The sequence below is a fragment of the Canis lupus genome, chromosome 4 (assembly GCF_011100685.1).
Source record: "Canis lupus familiaris isolate Mischka breed German Shepherd chromosome 4, alternate assembly UU_Cfam_GSD_1.0, whole genome shotgun sequence".
NCBI lineage: Eukaryota > Metazoa > Chordata > Mammalia > Carnivora > Canidae > Canis > Canis lupus.
This window is the reverse complement of record NC_049225.1, coordinates 13853712-13875363: the sequence shown is the minus strand read 5'-3', so window position 1 is coordinate 13875363 and position 21652 is coordinate 13853712.

Sequence of the window (21652 nt, the reverse complement as noted above, 5' to 3'; positions counted from 1 at the left end):
ATGTAACTTAGTATGGTTTTTGAAAAGGTCCCCAAACTGTAGAAACATAGGTCACGTGCTTTTACCCTGTGCCCCATGCTATAATTAGCTTGTGGTGTCAAGAGGAGGAAGTACAACTGAACAGCAGGTACCCAGTAGTTTTTGCTGCATGAAGCGTAATGAGGATTTCAGATGTAACACACTAATACTTGTTTTATTACCGTAGTCAATTGTCCGTGCATCTTAGGATTCATGTTGTGTACATTGGCTAACTCATGTTTCTTTCATTAGCCGAAGCAATTAATGTACATTCAGCCTTTTAAGTGCTACCTCTTTATGCTTTCTCCTTGTGTAATTCAGTTTGCAATGATTAAAATAATTTTTCAATGGCGATGTCATAGCTTAATGAAAAAATATACAGCACTAATGTAGGAAGCATTTGTAAACATTTTTAGGAGGATATTGTTTGTTGTTACACAACATCGTAGCAGATGACTGTAAAAAGCAACTCAAACTCAAACTAGCTGAGAGACAGACCTCAGGGGATTGGGATAAACAGGTGAAAGAAGGAGAAATTGTACTCTTTTTAAAGAGAATTTAACACCATGTCAGAAATACCTTAGGATCCCTCTTTTGGTTTGTATGGTTAAGGACCAAATATGGGCTAGCGTTTACAACTGATGACTCAGTCTTTGTTCAACCTTTTCACTATTGGGCATTTACCTTGTGCCAGACCTCAGGCTAAATCTTTTATACACAGCTTCCCATTCAATCACAGAAACTAAGACCCAGAAGGATGAAATAACTTTCCCTAGAGTCTCTCCACCAGTGAGTCCTGGAGCTGGGATCCATCCCACATCCAATTCTCTCTTACCACCTAACAGAGTGGTTAAAGAGCCAGGCTGCATCTGTTTAGGTCTACAATTCCCTGTATATCAGCAATGGGACCACCACAAGTTGCTTAGCCTTTCTGAGCTTCAGTTCATTGTCTTTAAAAATGGGGATAGTCATAGGAACCTAACTCACAGCACTGCTGTGAAGAATCAGTGAGTGAGTATATGCCATGTGCTCAGAAGCATGCCTGGCACACATGGCAAGTGCTCATGCAATATCTCCTCTTGTAATTACTACTCTCTCTATGCTATACTGCCCATCCCGTGTTGTCTGCTTTCCTATTTCAGGCCTAATTGTTTCTTTGTTTAAAGCAAGATGTTATGCTATTATGATGCCTATTAGTAAACAAGTGTGTTTGTAAATGGTCTAAGAGATGATTATGACACACTTGCTACACATCATAATCAGAATCCAGATTTCAGCAACATTCGAATCTTTCCTAATTTAATAAGTGATTATCTTTTAGTGCACATGGGCAAAAATTTCAATAGATATATTTTTAAATTATTTTTCACTTCTACATGCATGATGTGATAATTCAGTCTTTAGCAGCTAGACGTATGTGATCAGACCAAAGGAGTTCAGACACTGAGAACATTGTGTGTTTCCTTTAGATCCCCAGTCAGTGCTGAACAGAAGAAAAGCCATTTCTGATCTATGGTGATTTACTGCATTCCTTACTCAGGCTGGCTGTTTCCAAAAGCAAATTCTCATACTGTTCCCTCTGCCTATATATTTGTCATATTCCTACTCTCCCTCAAAGACTTAGCTTAAATGTTACCTCCTCCAGGAAGCCCTCCAGGAAGCTTTCCAGACCTGTTTTTTCCTTTCCAGATAAAATTTTCTCTCCCTCACCTGAAGGCCTGAGGTAGAAAACACCCATTTTCCTCCAATAACTATCCTCTCTTTCTACTTGGTTAGTAAATTTCAAGGCTGCAGCTAACACATGGATTTCTAGACTAAAGATTGTATCAGCCTCTCCTTACAGCCTTGTGACCACAGTTTGATGAACAGGATATAAGCAGAAATATTGTGTCCTACTTCTAGGATATGTCCTCATACAGAACAGGGCATGCCATTCTTTACTTCTTCCTTCTTTCTGATTGCTAGAATATGGATTTAATGGCTGATACTTGAGCAGCCATTTTAGACCATGAGGTAGAAGTCAAGTGTTCATGATGGCAAGAACGACTAGCTCCTCCCTGGTGATTGTAAAGTCACCAGGCAGCGTGGACTGCCCACTGCCAAAAACTGTTTATGTGAGAAAGATAAAAACTTGCATTTTCCTTCATTTGCATGTGAACCCAGTCTTGACTCATTCAACTCCTTCAGTATTTTGTATTATCTGCACTTGGATCTCCTGTATGGCTCTCACAATATCATATTTTATCTAACTATATAGAATAGCTGTTGCTTTACTGGGTGTGAGTTTCTAGAAGTAAGAACTGTCCATTAAGTATTCATCATGGTGTTAGGCTCTTAGTAGGCTCTTGAGTAAATGCTTGTTGCATAAGGAAACCTGATTCAGAATGTGTAGAAGACATTGAAAAACAGGTCCTCTTGACAGTAAATCAGGAGCATCTTTTTGTATAAGCATAAAGGTCTTTTTTATGCACAGATTTACAATGCACAGCAGAAAAGCAGCACAATATGTTTTGTCTGTTGTGTCTATCCATTGTTCTTATTCAGAATGACTTTATTCTAATTAAGAGCATAAATTCTCTTGCTTAAGGATTACGTGTTTGCTTGAAGGCCCCAGTAATAAAGTGTGCACATGTGGCTGAAGAACACTCTCATCTGAAAAGATCATCCTCTTGAGTAGAGAAAGCCTTAGGAAGAATGAGTGGTGGCTCCAAGGGAGGAGAGGTCCATAGTTCTGTCGCATGACTCTTACATCTGAGCTAAGTTTGTGGGATATGATTATGAGAATTATGAGACGCGGTGCATGTCCTAGGTTTAGCCACTTGTTGGCTATTTCTACACTTAGTCTAACTTCCTATCCAGAGTTGTTTTCCAGGGGTTCACTAAAATAGAAGATGTACATCATTTGAAATAAATAATCTATATTAACAAGAACTGTAGGGTTTAAAAGGCAGCAGGACAGGACATTTTAAACTTAAAAAGCAATGTTTTAGCAGAAAGTAATGCTTTGGGGAACGTAGGCTTGGGTTTTTGTTTTGTTTTGTTTAGAATAAAACAATCAACTAAGAGAAAATAGACTATCTTGGGCGGGAGTGTCTTATTGATTTATCTATTCTCTGCTATGATCCCATGACTCTTTGGTAGTGTCACAGATCTGAAATTACTATGTGAACTTTGTGAAAAAGCATGACTTCAATGGGAATTCATAACTCAACTTGTGTATTAAGCACTTAGCTCAGTTAAATTTCCCAATGCTACTGACATCATAAAGCTCTTCAGAAGGCACTGAGTGGTATAGAAAAAAAGTCTGTCTGAATTTAAGAGCCTAATTTGTCTACTTTAGAAGAAAGAAAATAATCTTTTTGGTGGCAAAGCTTTTTGAGATATAAGCATTACACTGATTTGGCTGTAAGTTTTTAAATGGCAATGAAAAATGAGCCATGTATTTTTTTTCTCAAATTCACACTTGGCCAACAGTGAGAATCCTTTCATACTGCTTCCTCTGAATAAGGGTCACTTTATTCAAAGGGCAGAGGAAAAGTGGAATTATTTTAAAAATAAGAGCAGCTGCAGAAAATGCCCTCACTGCCTTTGTGAGGCCCAAGACAAATTGGAAAACATATGTCCCTCTGACTATCAGTCATTTAACATCTTGCTCACCTTAAGGATAACTATCCTGGGTGACCATGTGTTGCCAGTTTAAAAGCTAGTTCACGGGATCCCTGGGTGGCGCAGTGGTTTAGCGCCTGCCTTTGACCCAGGGCGCGATCCTGGAGACCTGGGATCGAATCCCATGTCAGGCTCCCGGTGCATGGAGCCTGCTTCTCTCTCTGCCTGTGTCTCTGCCTCTCTCTCTCTGTGTCTATCATGAATAAATAAATAAAAAAAAATCTTTAAAAAAAATAAAATAAAATAAAAAAAAAATAAAAGCTAGTTCACTAGTACCATACAGCAATACAATTAGAACTAATTTGCTCCAGATATATTATGGGTTATAAATAGGTATTTTATCTGTGGAAAACAATGCAAAAAATCATTGAAACAAGTTAATCATGGGACATAATCATTAAAACAACTAAGTCTAGCTAGATCATTTTAAGAGTGAGTGAGTTTCCTTATCAGGATCACTTATCACCTAAGTAATGATCACAATTATAAAATATTTGCCATCAATAAAGAGAGGGAGGATGGAAGGAAGGGAAAAGAGAGGGAGGTAAAATATCTTCAGAAAGATGTCATAACCCCCTTGATTTCAAGAACCTTCAAAAGTCTTGATTAGAACATCTGAATCCCTAATGATGTAACCGGCCTTAGAATCTCCTGGGAAGCCACAGCTCAGCTGTTGTCACTCACATGTATCTTAGCAAAAGTCTAGGGCTTTTGGGACTACAAATCATATCTGTGGCTCAGCCCAACCCTCGATTCTTGACACTGAGCAAGTCCTTTCCTTTGTTTTTTGTCTAGATTCTTTTTTTTCCCCAGAGGAGAGAGAGAGAAGAAAGTAAGGAAGAAGAAGGACAATAATAGTAATACAGAGGCATAATTCTCATTCATACCCAGGTTTTCCATTTTTTCACCTAGCTAGGGGACTTTGAGTGCTAAAAGCACTGGAATATGGGACCACATTCAGCAACTGAGCTTCTAGAAGTTCTAAGTACTATGGTGAGAGCCACAAAGTCCTGGTGTATGGGATCATGTGTCCCACTGAAATACTAGACCAGTTCCAGTGACCTTGAACCCAGAAGCATTTGTACAACAATTCAACCAAATGCTGACACTCCAGTCTGAAATCAGAGCCAAAACCACAGATTCAGAACCTTTAACCTATCTGATCTTTATTTCACTCCACAGAAACTCATGAATGTTTTCTACTGAAGTAGAGCCAGATCCCAAAGTTCCACTGAGGTATTTGATATAAAGTGAACATGAAAGAGTCTATAAAGGATTCAACCTAGAACTCTAAAGGAAATTGGAAATGAGTAGAAGTAATTCTTAATGAACCAAATCAAAAATAAAACTGCCAGAAATCTTATGACTTCTTTTTATAAGATGGAGTCAAAACTCTTTTGACAATTGTTAAAAACAAAACAATAGGCTACAAATAGAGTTGCTTGTGCTCAGACCCATGTCACCAAACCAAGACTTAATTATGTCCCAGCTCTCCCAGAAATGGAATCTCAAACCAGTCAGCTATGAATCACCTGATCAGCATTAGTTTGGCACTCTGCCTGACAGATTCCTCTCACCCCCTAAAGGAAAGTTACCTTGTAATAATCGACCTGCTTTCTAACCCAGTGTAACTGCTTTGTTCCTGCTCCCTTCTGCCTATATAAGTCGTTTTGTACAATTCCTCAGAGCTCCTTTTTATCACCTGGTTAGATGTTGCCAAACACAAGTCAATTTTTGTCCAAATAAACTCTTAAAATTTTAAATAAGCCTTGGTTTATCTTTCAACACAATGAATTATTTTTTGCACAACTGATGATTCACTCTTGCCAAAATAGTTCCCTCCTGTCTTTTTTTTTTTTTAACTCGGAATGTTTAGTCATAAAATTATTATTGAGTCTTTTGGGTTGTATCCCTGTAAGTTGGCCACTAGATTTGAATTGTGTTAATAGATATGGTAAAGTCCTGGAACTTCACTCAGGAGGATTTTTTTTCTATTTGTTTGTTTTCAAAGACACTAGTGACAATAACATTTATAACTGGGAGGAAAACAGTTTCCACATTAACACAATAGTTGCTACCAAAGTATTGAATTCCTGTTTTTGAGAAACATACTGGAGGATAAACTTAGTGTTCTAAGTATGTCTTTCATAGTTAGATAAGAGCCATTTCTCTTTTCCCTTCTTCACTACAAACCTTCCACCTCTCCCCCACCCCCCAAAAAAATCGTTTTGGCAATCTATTCCTTTGGATTATCAAGATACTCATAAGGGTAAAGAGAATACAAACTTGCTTTAATTGATAATTTTGCCTAATGTTCATTTTACCCTGTCAATAATTAGAAAATCTGAACAATGGTAGAAGGGTTCTGAACTGTCCCCCATGATTCTAGATCTTGGGTACAAGCCCTGACTAACCCCATCTTTCCCTTTAAATGTGGGCAGAACAAAAACTGTGAAGCACACTCTCCTGCTGGCCTGGAAGAAAGAAAACTTCCATGTTGGGAGAGGAGGGTGGTCTCTAGGTGTTGAGAGATGTCCCAGTCAATAGCTAGCAGGAAGACAGAGATCTCAGTCATATAACCAGTGAGGTTGCAAGGGCACTACAAGTCTCAGCCGACACCTTGATTTCAGCCTGGTGACTGCCTAAGCAGAGAACATATCAGATTTGTATCCAGACTCTTAACTCATGAAAACTATAAGATAATAAATTTGTGTTGCTACAAGCCACTAAATTTTTGGTAATTTGTTATGTAGCAATAGAAAACTAATAGCTGACAAATGCATGTAAAAGTCAGTCAACAGAATCTGTTAAATGACCCTGCAATAAATGGCATTACTTTATCTTGGTGAAGGCAAAAGCAAAGGTTAAACATGGTATTTGTCACTATCTTCTTTCCTTTCTTCAGTTATAACATTTGGCATTTGGCAGAAGTGCCGAGAGTACTGTTTTCATTTCTTCTCTGTCATCCTCTCCAATGGATCACATAATCAATTTCAGAGGAAATCATGGAATGATTCCTTTATAATGAGGTACTCAAAATCAATATTCTATTGAAAGGGATATATGCAGCTAATCCATTTTAATTAACTAAAGAAGTTTCTTTCTTATAATATGGTATCTCTTCAAATACAATCAGAATTTGGTCAATCTAAAAAATGTGTTTGTGGAGAGACAAACATATAGGATCCAGTAATACATATGGATTATATTAAGATTCTGATCGTGGTGTGTTCATTTTCCCTTTTGTAAAAATTGTAGTAGTAGTAGTAATATCCTTTATAGGAGATTGTGCTCAGCTGTTTTCTCTCTCCTGAGACTCCTGGGGGAAAGGGACTTAAGCTTAATGAGGAGGCAGGCAGCCAGAATACCTCATGGGAAGACAGTGGCATGGATAGTAAGAGCCCTGGGTTCCTTTTTTTTTTTTTTTATAAAAAAAAAAGATTTTTATTTACCTATTCATGAGAGACACACAGAGAAAGAAAGAGCGAGAGAGAGAAGAAGAGGGAGAAGCAGGCTCCTCACAGGGAGCCCGATGTAGAACTCGATCCCAGGACTCCAGGATCACATCTTGGGTTGAAGACAGGCGCTAAACTGCTGAGCCACCCAGGGATCCCTGGAGCCCTAGGTTCTATGACCTACTCTGACATTTATTAGCTCATGATTTTAAATCTATAATTTTCTTTTTCTAGGTCTCAGTTTCTTCATATATATATTTTAAGATGTTATTTATTATTCATGAGAGACACAGAAAGAGAAAGGCAGAGACCTAGGCAGAGGGAGAAGTAGGCCCCCTCGGGGGAGCCTGATGTGGAATTCGATCCCAGGACCCCAGGATCATGACCTGAGCCTAAGACAGATGCTCAACCACTGAGCGACTCAGGCATCCCCTTCATGTATATAAAGAAAGGGTTCAATATGCTCATTATAGTTTATAGTGTTTAAAACCTCAGGAAATCCCTAATGAACACATGGTGAAAGCAAAGACAATAATGGAAGTAGGGGAGATGGGAAACCAAGCTGACAGGTTCCAGGTCTCCCTGTTCATCCCCACACAGATTAGTTATTCTCTGTCTCATACTTGTGGGCTCCATGGAGAATTTCATATCAACAACTATAGCCTCATTAACCTGTACAACTGCATGCAGTGTAGGGATTATTTTCTCCAGTTTACCAATGAGAAAACTGAGGCTCACGGCAAGGTATTTAACTTGCTCAAGTCACAAAGCTAACAAGTGACAAGCCCACATCTGCCTGACTTCTAGTACTTATCCACACATTGTACTCTTTCAAACTACTAGAATTCGATCTGCTTTAGAGCAAAAGCCAAGATGTTTATTTTTGAGTGCCCTCATCAGCAGCACAGTATTTTATACAGCAGATGTCATACGAAAATATTTGTTATTGAAATAACTATCCCTGTTATTATTGGTGGTAAAATTGAAACTGAATCATTGGAAGGTGTGGAAATATCAATATGTTGTTCAGTGGAAGTGAGCTTTACTAGCTACTATGAAGACAAAGCTAAAACACACACAGAAAAGCTTAACTTTAATTCATATCATCTCTTCTCTAAATGGATTTGTAAACATGGGATCATTGTCCTGTAAATGGAAATTCCTAATTCTTTTAACCAGCAATATCTAAAGAAGACTATCAAAACAAGAGCTCTAAGAAGTAGGTATGATCTCATATATATTAATTTTAATATATATAATCTCTCCTCTAACTGGATTTGTTGCCATAGGATCATGGGTTTACTACATGGAAATTTCCAATTCTCTTGAATATGATAATATTTAAAGAAGAAAATTAAAGGCATGAATCTAAAATAATGACTGATACAGTCTAGGTTAGTATGGGATTCATCCTAAAATAACATTTAGCTCAGTAGCAATAGCAGCCTGATCTATTCTCCCTACTTAGTAAGTGTTACATATGGTATCAGCTATATTTTCCAAACCCCGAATCAGAGTACATGACATAGGATTGCTAGGGAATATCCAGAACATATGGTCACCATCATATTAGGGAGCAACCATGAGATACTTTGGAGTTGCTATTCCTATAGCACATATGTGTTTCAGAGAATAACCTCTTATTTTCCCAAAGATATAGCCTAAATCTACCAAAAGCCTTTGAGAGCTGAAGTTAATTATATATCCAGGTAGGTGGGCCAGCAAGAAAGCTCAGAAAACAGCTTGATAATACAAGAAATCAACCCTTCAACCATTTTCAGTTTAGAGAAGCCACATCAAACCTTAATGAGAAACCACATGTAGTGGTAAATTCTGGCATTTAATTTTATGATTATTTACAGCCACTCTGGTACATAGCATATGGCATAGAGTTGCCTTTTTAAAAGTACCAGGAAAATAAGCTCGGATGGACGAAACACATAGACTCAAACACTCAATAAAATTGAGTTTTATTCCTCTTGATAAAGAGATGAGAGACATATTTAATTAAACAACAAAAAAAGATAAAATGGTATGAGCTGTGGGTAATATTTCATACTTTGGAACTACTTGGCATCATGCCTCAGGCAAAAACTAGTAACAGATATTAAGAAAGTAACAAAAGTTGCAAGGTAATTTATTCTTAGGTGAATGTCCTATAGTCTGCCAAAAGCTTCATTCTTTTAATTCTATAGTCATTTGTCATTCTAATAAAATATTATAAAATACACTGTAAAACCTTTCACCTATTTGGTTTTTAAATTATTTTCTGAAGTCTCTTAGGTGATTGTGGGTATAGAAGCAACATAAGATTCATTTCTTTTCTCCTCAAGAACAGTAACTCTGCTCATCCATATCCCTGCGTATAAACCTAACGGATTTGAGTCAATTTTCTTCCCAAATCAGCTATTATAGTATGTTTCACTGAATGGTAAGAGAGCAATCAGATGGCACATGATACTGCATAGTAATAAAATCAAAGCAGAAGAGTTTCAGGTACAAAATCACAGACCAGGGATTCACCTCCCCACCTCCACCCAAAATCCCACCCAAAAAGACTATATATCAGTACAAAGGAATACAACCATATGAACACATACACTGGGAGAAGAGAAGTTCCTCATATTTTTGGAAGCACAAAGATGGATGAAACAGTGGGATAACACACAGTCCAGAATCTACTGTGTGGAGACATAATGCCAATCACTGAAAATGCAGTACACAACTAGGGAGGCTCCGGGATAGGAGGAAGAGTATGGAGAGGACTGAGAAACAGGACTGAAAATAGAAGAAAAACTTCAGTCAGCCCTTCTCCCCAGATATGAAGGTGGGCAGGTTGAAGGTAGACTACTCTTTATTCTCAGGCAAAAGTTACACATAAATAAAAATTAAGTAGAAAAGAATTTATTGTGGCCAGCCACGGAAAGACTCACCATTGTCATGTTAGTGCTATGAATTTAAGGCAGAGGGAAAAATAATATACAACTTGATGTTTAAAATTTATGATCTTCATCTATTATCATTTGAAAGCAATGTCCAAACCTTTGGAAACATTTAGAACCCACTTTGCTTATGTCCAAATGCCTAATGTGGCAAAGTAGACACTAGCCAGGCGCGGGATGGGTCACCATTTTCCTGAGTTGGTCTGTTTACTTGAAATGCTCAATGGAAAACACCTCTTCTCTCAGTCACTTGTAGAGAACTGAGAATAGACCTTGAAAGAAACCCATTTAAAACTGAAGTCCATAGCATGGGACAGCTAGATAATGCACCAGTGCTATTATAATCTTTTGAATTCCCCCAGCTGGATAGAAACAGAAGCAGGCAGCTGGGTGTCAAAGGGAAATGACCCCCACATGCCCTCTGCTTAGACACCACTCAACAAGTGTTCTAGAAATACAACTAGATTTCAAGGTAGGCTATGTTTTGTGGCTTCACAAAGATCTTTAAGGAAAAGCACCTCACTTGTAGCCGTATCCACTCCTCTGACATTCCCACTGTCATTGTCATCACTCCCTCCACAATGAGTTTTAATGCAAAATCAAATAAACTTGAAATAAAAAATGTCAACACTCAGGGCACCTGGGTAGCTCAGTCAGCTAAGCATCTGCCTTCATCTCAAGTCATGATCTCAGGGTCCTGGGATCAAGCCCTGGGTTGGGCTCTCTGCTCAGGCAGGGAATCTACCTCTCTCTCTCTCTCCCTCTGCCTCCCCCCCCTCTTGTCTTCTTCCCCCACTCATGGTCTCTCTCTCTCTCTCTCTCCCCCCCCCAATAAATAAAAAATGGCAATACTTGGTGGTTAAAGGAAACTAACTCTCAAATACATGAGAATCTAAAATTTGCCTCCTAAGAAAATCTATAGTTGATTTGCTCCAGAATTTTCTAACCTATTATTCTCATCCTAGTTCTACATTAGAAACTTCTATGCCTAAGTCTCACTTCAGATGAACCATATCAGAATCTCTGTGGTAAAGCCAGGAATCTTGTTTTAAATGCTCTCCATTTATTTCTAATGTGCATCCAGCATTCAAACCACTGAAGCGGCCTCTAGTTGTAAGATGACTACAGGTTATTTGAATAAGGAACTGCAAACACTGATGTAGGGCATGAGTACATACAGGCATTTCAGGATTATGAAACACTTCTAAATAGCCACTTGAGAAAACTTAGAATATTCTCAGTCATAAAAAATAAGATTTAAAATCAACACAGAACCCCAATTATCATCTAGTGAATAACGCAACCCCCCCACTATCATCTAAGATACTTTGACTTGACTTAACAGCACTGCCCAGACCTATGATGGAGTGGTCATCTGACGCTGGTCTAGACACCTGCTATTTCCTTTCTCTGGCCATAATAGTTATTCTTGGACCAAGTCTGAGCAAAGATGACACAACTTTTCTACAACTCTGAAACTAAGGAAAGTGCTTTTTCTCATGAGACTTGAATCTGAAAAAATAAAGGTTGGAGTTGGTAAAGCCAATATTTCCAACAAAAGAAAACATTTATTGGAGAATAAATCCAATAGAAAAAACTAGCTGAGAGACTCTGAAAGAGAATCCAGCCTCTGATTATATTCTCTGGGTTCCTACCCATACTGAGCCAAGCCTAAAACTAAATTTTAATCTGCAACTGAATTTTAAGTTATGAGAGCCAACAAATTCCCTTTTTTATAAGTTTAGTATGGGTCTTTGGTAACCCAAAGTATCCCATGTGAAACACGTTCCCATCTACACAACAGATACTTTCTTCCTTTCTCTGTCTCAAACTGTTCCCATTCCCAGCACAAACACAAGACATTATTTCCATGAATTCAGTACTTACATTCATAGACACAGAATCACAAGCCAGCTCACTCTCATTCTCAGAAGTCGTACAACCCCATGACAGTTAGACCAAGACGGATTAACCCACATTATTGCACAAAACAAGAGCTCGACTAGAAGAGAGTCAGATGGTGATTGCCTTATCCATTTTTCCTATCATCAAAAATATTAAGACAAAGATTCACAAGGAGAACAAATAAAAAACAGGTAATAATAAAACTACTGAACATATAGTAAAATTACTGGAACCTGACGACAAAGAGAAAATCTTCAAAGAAGCCAGAGAAAATGCACATTACCTTCAAAGAAATCCTAATATGATTACAGCTAATTTCTCAACAATAATAATGAAAGGCAGAAGAAAATAAAATATCTTTCGAATGATATAATAAATTGAAACTATAAATGCACTAGGTTTATATATACATATATACACATAAATCTGGCAGCTTAAAAACTTTTAGCAAAAGAGCACCTCAGTGGCTCTATCGGTTGTGTTCAGCTCTTGATCTCAGCTCAGATCAGAACATTGATCTCAGAACATGAGTTCAAGCCTTGTGTTGGGCTCTAATGCTGGGCATAGAGCCTCCCTAAAAAACAAAACAAAACAAAACAAAACAAAAACAAAACAAACAAACAAAAAAAACACCACACTTTTTTAGCATACATAACACCAAAGAGGAAAACCAAGAAAGACAGAAAAGAGGAATAGATCTGACCATATAAAAAGTATGTTTATAAATTTGTATATAAAAAGGAATGCTATAAAAGTGTAAAAGATATTTTCAAACTGAGGAAAAATATATTTCCTGTATATAATATATAGAGGTGTTGTCCTTAATAGATTGTCTTTACAAATCAGTAAAAAATATATGATCATCTGATATTAAAATGAGAAAAGGATATATACACAATTCACAAATAAATATAAATGTTTAACTTAAACATATTTAACTTCATTAGTAATAAAAATACAAATTAAACAAAAATATCACAGAAACTTTCAACTATAAAATGGTGGATATATTTTTAAAATTTTAATATTGAGTTTTTCAAAAAATATGCTGACAATTAGGCTCCTTGTACTTCTGGAAGGCAGTTTAGGAGTGTACATTTGTACAACCTTTCTGGAGGGCAACCAAGCAGCACAGATTTTTTAAAAAATTAGGACATGTCCTTTGGCTCAGCAGTTACACTTCTAAGAATCCTTAGTCAATAATCAAAAAAGCTTATGAAGATTTAGCTATAAAGAAGTTTATTACAAAATAATTTATATGAGTAAAAATTTAGAAACAACATATATATTCAACAATAAGAGAGTTATTAAAGTAGTAAAATATACTGTAATTATAATATTTTGTAATTAAAAATACAATCAGGTAAGCTTAATATTATTCCATTTCTCTAGATTTTTATAGGACATACATCACCTTTTATGGGACAGCACAAATTTTAAATATGCTGTATTGGACTCAATTTATGTGTCTCTCCAGATTTCCTCAACCCCTCTGAACTCCCACGCTGAATGCTGTACAGTGATGTAACCAACTTGAGTAAGTTCAGTGGTGAAGGTTTTGGGTGCACTAAGCAGATGACATATTGAGAACAGGAAAGCTCTGATAACTTTCAAATCACATCCATTTACATATTGGGGAAGACTCAAAGTATGAAGGTTTGGTGTGCAGAGAGAGAAGAGGAGTCCAGTAGGTCCCTGTCTTATATCTTACATTTCCTTTCCATCAGTAACTTTAGTGGAAAAAGAAACAGTGCTCAGATTTGGAATGATTAAGAGATCAGCCTGCAATTCCATACCATTGTCAATTTATGCAAAGAATCCTTGAGAAGAGTTTCGAAGCATCGTCTGTGTTTATGCCCTAAACAGATTGACTCCATGGCTACCCACAGGCATCACCTGAGATGCTCTCTTCAGTATTCCTTGAAAGCAGTTCCTTCTGAGTCTTTTCCTTCTTAAATATAATCCCTCTCCACCTCACCCCAGGTCTAGGTGGCCTTGCACTCTGACAAGAGTAATAATGAATGAGAGTGAGACAACAAAGGACAAGATTTAAGATTCCTTCATCAGATATCTCAGAACACAGGCAAATGTACATAAATTCTGACCAAGCAGGCATGAACTTCCATGTCCTTCCAGAAAAATTCAGTTAAATCTACATCAACATCCTGGTGCAGATTATCTAAGTCAAACATTATTATCTTTTATGCTAAGTTTCTGTTGCCATGACACAGGTTCCTTTTTTTGTGATCTCAGCAGTGGAGATTAAAAAAAAAGATGAAGAAAGGAAAAAACAGAAACTTCAAATATAGATTTTTACAAAGTGTGGCTGAAATTAGTAATATGAGATTACTAAACTGGGAAAGTTTTTAGAATCTTAAAGTTGGTGATATTCCCAAAATATACAAAACACAAGTTCCTATACTGTCCAAGACTCAAGACTTTTCAATTATAAGAAAAATCATGTATGAAGGCCAATAAAAATCTACCTTGCACGACTCCACAGTCACATTAAAAATAAAGGCTTTCTTTTTAAATTAGTTTCAGAGGTAGAATTTAGTGATTCATCAGTTTCCTATAACACCCAGTGCTCATTCCATCATTTGCCCTCCTTAATTGCCCATCACTCACCCCATCCCTCCCCCCCACCTCCCATCCAACACCCCTCAGTCTGTTTCTGAGAGTTCAGCGTCTCTTATGGTTTGGCTCCCTCTCAATTTTCATCTTATTTTATTTTTCCTTCCTTTTCCCTATGTTCATGTGTTTTGTTTCTTAAATTCCTACATGAGTGAAATCATACTGTATTTGCCTTTCTCTGACTGATTTATTTCACTTAGCATAATACCATCTAGTTCCACCCATGTGGTTGCAAATGGCAAGATTTCATTCTTTTTGATGGCTGAGTATTAGTATTCCACTGTGTATATGTACCACATCTTCTTTATCCATTCATCTGTTAATGGACATCTGGGCTCTTTCCACACTAACACTAATAAAAATAAAAATTTTTAAACGTGTTAGTCTTATCTGCCTATTAGATAAATGGATTAGACAATAGATATGTCTGCTCATTTGTATATTTCCTCAAGAGTCTAGAATTGTATCTTAACAGTAATTTTTTTTTACAGTAATTGTTTTGATCAACAACTGTGCATTAAAAATTCTCTTAGCTGCTAAATTTGCATCTAGGATTCTTTTATAGTAAATTCTTGCATCATGCACTTGACTAACACAGAAGCTGCTGTGTTAGGACTTGGAAGAAAAGAGTTTGTAGGTAGCATCTGCCCTGGTGGCTGACAGTTGAGGATGGGAACCAAGGCGATGTTGGCAGTCATGAAAAGGAAAAGCAGTGCCCGATAGAAGTATGCAGTAGTATGCAGAGAAAAGCAGAAGTAGGGCAGCAGAAAGAACCTAAGGACATTTCAGTCCCTCACTGGGCCCCTGCCATTCTTGCAGAGTTATATCCTATCAATAATATCCTCTTTTGGTTCAAGCTACTTCAGGTTAAATCTCTATCACTCGGCACCTGAAATACTTCTGACCAATTCATCATCTTTTCCCTATAAATCCTCTCATCTATTCCTTTTCTGCTCTTAATTATTGCCAACTCAAGCTGTATCTCCACTGAGATAGTCAATTCACATTTTGTTGAAAAGCACACAAAGAATACTGATCAGATGTCAAAATGATGAACCTCAAGTTTATGTTCAGAGTATTTGATTAAATTGCTATTCTGTAGCACTGGGTATCACTCAAAACAAAAGGCCTTCAGTTGATATTTAAAGATGTTGTCATATAGCATGTAACACTACAATAGTAATCTTTTAAAACATGCTCTAAACTGAGTTAATTGCATTTCTTATAAAATTCACTACCTAATTTTCAATAGGTAGGTTTTTATTTTCTCTCCAATAACAAACACTAATATTTTTCTAGTACTTAAAATTTTACAATGCCTTTCACATGTAATCATGTTTGAGACTCTCAATAACCATGTGGAAGATAGAGTGGATATTGTTTGCACTTTTGTACTATTCATGGTGGGTTAATGGCTGCAATTCACAACCCTAAGAGCTCAGTGATTCATAACAATCAAAGTTTATTTTTTGCTAATAGTGAGTCTAACACAAACCAAGCAGGCTTCAGAGATGCCCTTGTGATGTCACTATCATCAACACCAACACAGCAAGGGGGGGATGAGTATGGGAAAGTACACCAGCTGGCCACTTTTTCAGAAGTGACACACATATCAGTTCCACTCACAATTCACTGGCCAGAACTAGTCACATGGCTTTGGCTCAAAAGCTAAGGAAGAGAGAAAGGCAGTCCTTGGCTGGCATCAGCTTCGCAGAAGCAAATCCACACTATGGAAGAAAGCAAGGACTGAGGGCATTCAGGTAGCCACCCTTGCCAAAGTTTTAGGGGTGAAGACCCTGAAAAATCACACAGAGCAGGAACTGCAACAGATCAGTCACCCCAACCCAGGTGTTCGGGCTTTAAGGTGGTGCTTTCCCCCCAGTGCTAATGCTAAAGGCAGTCACAATGACATGCATGTAAAGGTATCTGTATGTGTTTCCTCAACTCACTCATTCAGATTTTTCTGAGACTCTTAAAAACCTCAATTATCTTAGTTTTTTTTTTTTTCAGACCTCCTTCCTTTCCCACTCTTGTCCCACCCCATCAACCATGCTCCCTCTATTTTTGCATTAATTAGCATTCACTTACATTGGAATGTGCTTTATCAAGGTCTATATGTCTTGACAGAACATGAACACCTTGAAAGCCATCTTACTCCTTTGTGTGCCTGATACACAAAAGTGATTAAGAAGTGCTTGGTGACTGAGGAAAGACTTTCTCCAAAGCTGGGTTTATCCAACTGCTGACCTCTCTTGGATTAAACCTCATTTTCCTCCATTAATAGGGAAGACCAAAAACAGAAGCCAGAACACATGTTACAGATGTAAAAATGTAAGCCTGGAATTTTTCTATATGTAACACATTTTATTATGACTCCAGTTCAGGAGCATCAGCAGATCCCCCTTCTTAAAATGTTTGTTTAATCCTACCATTCAGCAGCCTCGAGTCAGGGCGCCTACATTAGCTCTGAGTTGATGCTTGGATGAGCCTTAAATCTTCATGTTTTTTGACACCGTGCTGAGACAAACTCTTTGATTCAGGAAAACTGCATACTCCATGGAATAAGGCTGAAGCAATTAATCAAATATTTAATTATATCATAACAGAACACACAGTTATCAAGCTTTTAACTAACAATGGTAAAGAGTCCCCAGTGACCCAGGCAATAGAAAACACTAAGACACAAAAGGCTGCTTAAACCTTACTTCCTCCAATCTCTGTGGGAATGTGTGGAGGAGTCTGGAATGGATCAGCACCAAAAGACTAAGAATCTGGCAGCCAAGCAGCCCCTTCCCTAGGAGACTGCTTGTTTCCAGACATTCCTATTCACTGGTCCCGACTGACCTGCCAACTTTCACCACCTTGTGTTCTCTGAAACAGAGCTCTTCAGTTTCTTCCCCTTTGCCTCTTTTTTTATCCCTGCAGCTCATGGTCAAAAATCTAGATACTATAATCCTGGCATTTTGAAGCATGATATCTTAAAGAGCATGCAACACTGAAGAAATCATCCTACCCTTGGCTGACTTTACAAATTCAGAATCCATAGGATGATGCAAAACATTTACTTTCTGTTCTTATTATGTCCATGTCAATGGATATCCAGAAGTCTCCTCTCCTTGGTCTCTTTCCTTCTTTTTCAGCCTCTCAAGTTTAAAGTCCTGGTTCATTCTGTGGCTACCATTCTGTCCAAGGCCAGAGCAATACATTCCTGTCCCACTCTTCCTGGTAAGGTGAGGCTAGGCATGTACATTCTTTGGATTGGATAAGATAACCCAATTCCTCTCTCACTAATAATAGAGAGCATGTCTCGGCAGAACCTTGATGGATTGTGATGCTTAAACAACCCTTCACATTATATGAGAATGGGGAGAAACCAAGGTAATAAAGAGAGAGTCCCATCTTGCCACAAAAGTTTTGCCTACCCATTATAATCTGAGTGGGAGGCAATTTATCTCTACAACATAACCCTCTATGTCACACACAACTTACACCCACTTCTCCATTCCAATAAGAAATTTCTGCTTCTCAATAAATGTATCAACCATTGTCTACCAGCCACAGAGTTAAGATTTAAGGTTAAGGCTTAATTCTGAAAACTACAAAGAATGATAAATTAGTGTCCCAATTTTTCACTGTTTTCCTATAAAAAGGTTATCTATCCATACTTGTCACCATGTGATTCTGCAATGCCACCAAGTAAAATACACAAAATATACATAACTCTTCTTTCAACTGGCTATGTGACTTGCTTTGGCCAATGGCATATGGGCAGAAGAGACAGTGTGCCAGTTCTGAAAAGCGAGTTTAAGAGGCATTGCTTGCACCCTTACCCTTAAGCCCCTACCATGAGAACAACATATCCCATACAGTGGCTCTTCCTTTGGCGTGGGGCCAAGGATGAGAAACAGATGGACCTGAGTCAAACTGAAACAACTCAAATTAAACCAAACCCAGCCAAACTCAGCCAAGCCCAGCAGAGCCACAGGCAAACTGTGGCTCTCGTGTAACACAAGCAATAAGTAAAATATCTCTTGTAGTCAGCCACTGCAGTTTGGGGCTCATTTGTTGCTTGATACGCAGTAGGTTCTGATTAGATTTTTGTAGACTGAAAATTTAAATGGATGAATGAATGAATGAATGAATGAATGTTAGCAAATTACACAATCCAACTGGGTAAATGCTATCATAAAGCAATTTTAAGATAATCGTCAGATGAATAGACATGTATTTTTCTAAACTATACCATGTAATACATTAGTTTTTCTTAAGATATTAAAATGTATTTCTGGAGAAAACTGCTCCACAGTTAAATAAGTTTAGAAAATCTTGCATAAAATACTTCCATTTGGAGATCCATAACGCTCATGAACAATTAAAGGCTATGAGAAGTCATGTGATTAAAAAACTCTATTTAATTTAATTTAGTACTCCCTGAAATTGACCATCCACTCTTCCCCCTACTGGAATACCTATTAATATCCAGTGTTTTTTTATTCAGTGTTTTCTCAGGACATGGTTTGTGTCTTGACTTGAGCTTCCATAACAAAAGAGTATAGACTGGGTGGCTTAACCAACAGTTTATTTTCTCATGCTTCTGGAAGCTAGAAGACTGATATCTTGGGTGCCAGCAATGGTCAGTTTCTGGTAAGGACTGTCCTCCTGGCTTGAAGATGGCTGCCTTCTCACTGTGTCTTCACATGGCAGAAAGAGAGAGAAGGGGGGTTTCTCCTCCTCCTCTTATAAGGCTACCATTCCTATCAGATTGGAGCACCACCTTTATGACTTCATTTAACGTTACTTACCTCTAAAGCTCCCTCTCAAAATGCAACCATACTGGAAGTTGCCTCAACACAGGAATTTTGGGGAGGACATAATTCAGTCTATGACAGTTTGGGAATTACTGGTAAAATAGGGAGTGTAGCAAGGTGAGTTCAGGCTATGTTGATAGAAATAGGAAATACTTTACTGAAGAGGCAAGACTTAAGTTAGTCTGGGATGCAGGGTGAATTTAGAAAGTTACTTAAGGGATCTATAAAATAGTCTATTTTAAGCTGACTCTCCTGTCAAATTTCAGAAGTATGAGCAATTTGCTGGGCTAGGCAAGTATACTACTTTAGATGTTTTACTGCCCCCACCAGAGGAAGGAAGGTTTTTCTCCTTCCCTCGCAACAGCCAGGTTAATGAGGTTGTCACAACTCAGCCAATGAAAAGCTACTACACACTTCAAACTCCCAGTTTACTCCAGTGGACTTCCAGTTTATAACAGCCTTCCCAACCTCTCTCTTTCCTCTATAAAAGAGTGTTCCTCTCCTTTGTTGTCTGGATGGGCCCACAGTTTTGCTGTAGCTGCTTATCCCAAGCGGCAACTTTCTGCTATTTCCAAATAACCCACTTTTGAGGGTAAAATAACCAAGAGTTTAATTTTAAGATTGTTTGCTTGTTTATTTGCTTGTTTTAAGGTTCAGGAGACTATCTAGTACAAACTAACTCAATGTGATATAAATAAATACAGGGTTGAAGATGCAAATGCTCCCAAGAACCAGCATGGCAAATGCAAATGGGTAAAATTAGCCAAGTTTAAATGACAGGGAGTGGCGGGAATTGTGACAAACTGGGGAACGTAGGCCCCTTCTCTAGAATTCTAGCAAATATTACCTTGTAGATATGGAAACTGAGTGCTGGCACATCTCCTCACTTTTCAAGTAAAACTGGAAATCTGGGTTTTTATGTAAAATCTCCTAACTTTCAAATGCTGGCAACTAACTAAACATTTTTAAATCCCCTCTACATAGATGCAAATATACTCCTCCATCTCCACACATACACACACTCACACATACATATGTATACACACTTGTAGGGTAAGTCCAGCCCAGAGGCCACCAGTTCTTAACCTGCAACATATGCAATAAATATTTATTGAATGAAGACATCAAAACTATTTCTTTCCCTCCAATTGAGGGATAGATACAAGAGAATCCTGGTATTGGAGACCAGCATCTGGGATTGTCAGAATGGTACAGCATTAATTTTTTATCTTTGCTCTATTAAGAGAAGTGACCACTAAAATTTATAGATATGTTTGAGAGAAGTTACCATCAAATATCTCTTCTCTGTGAAATGAATACTTCATAAAGGACCCTAGTCCAGATGTCATTACAGATGGACTGGACTTCAGATGGCATGGACTTTCACTGCTGCATCCAATATCAAATTGAAAACAGTCCCATTCTTTCCATACTCTTGATGAATATTATTTCAAGATGATGACATTAAATCATGCATAAAAAGTTATACATGCAATATTGTGTCACTAAGACTTAATTATAGGATATGTTACATTGAAATCCATACCTCTCACAGCTAGCCATGGTTCTGTCTGTTTCCTTTGGTTTTTTGTTTTGTTTTGTTTTGTTTTGTTTTTTGTTTTGTTTTTTTATCCAGAATGGTTTCATCTTAGGAGATGATATCTTAATTGGGGAAAGAAAACTGCTACCAAAATTTGGAGGATACATTAAATTCTGGTTTTTCTCTGTCAAGTTTTGTTTCCTGTGCTCTTTGCCCCATTGCTGTCCCTCAACACCTCTTCCACTCCAAAAGAAAGCAAGATTTGACAGACTGAGAATGTGCTTTCTATTCATTTCTTGAAGAATTAACTTGTGGAAGCTCTCCCCAGGTCATATTCACCAGGAAGCTAGGAAGCTCCTCCTTTCCTACTGGATGCCTGACCCTCCTCCACATCCTCCATCCCTTTACCCCTACAATGGCAGTGGGACTTGCCCTAAGCTAAGCTGATCAGCTTGTGGTCATTGAGAGCAGGATCTAAGAAACAATCTGAGTTCTTCTTAATAAGAGGCGATGTAAGATGATATCTAAGGAGAGGACTGTCAGATGACATGGCCTCAACACCAGAAGAGTGATGCATAGGCATGGAGCAAAACCTGGAGGCAGGGAGAAAGTTCCAGGAACCATAGCTCAAGTTTCTAATTGCATCCGAAGGACTGCCAGCTCTCCTGCCTTGGGGCTCTTTGA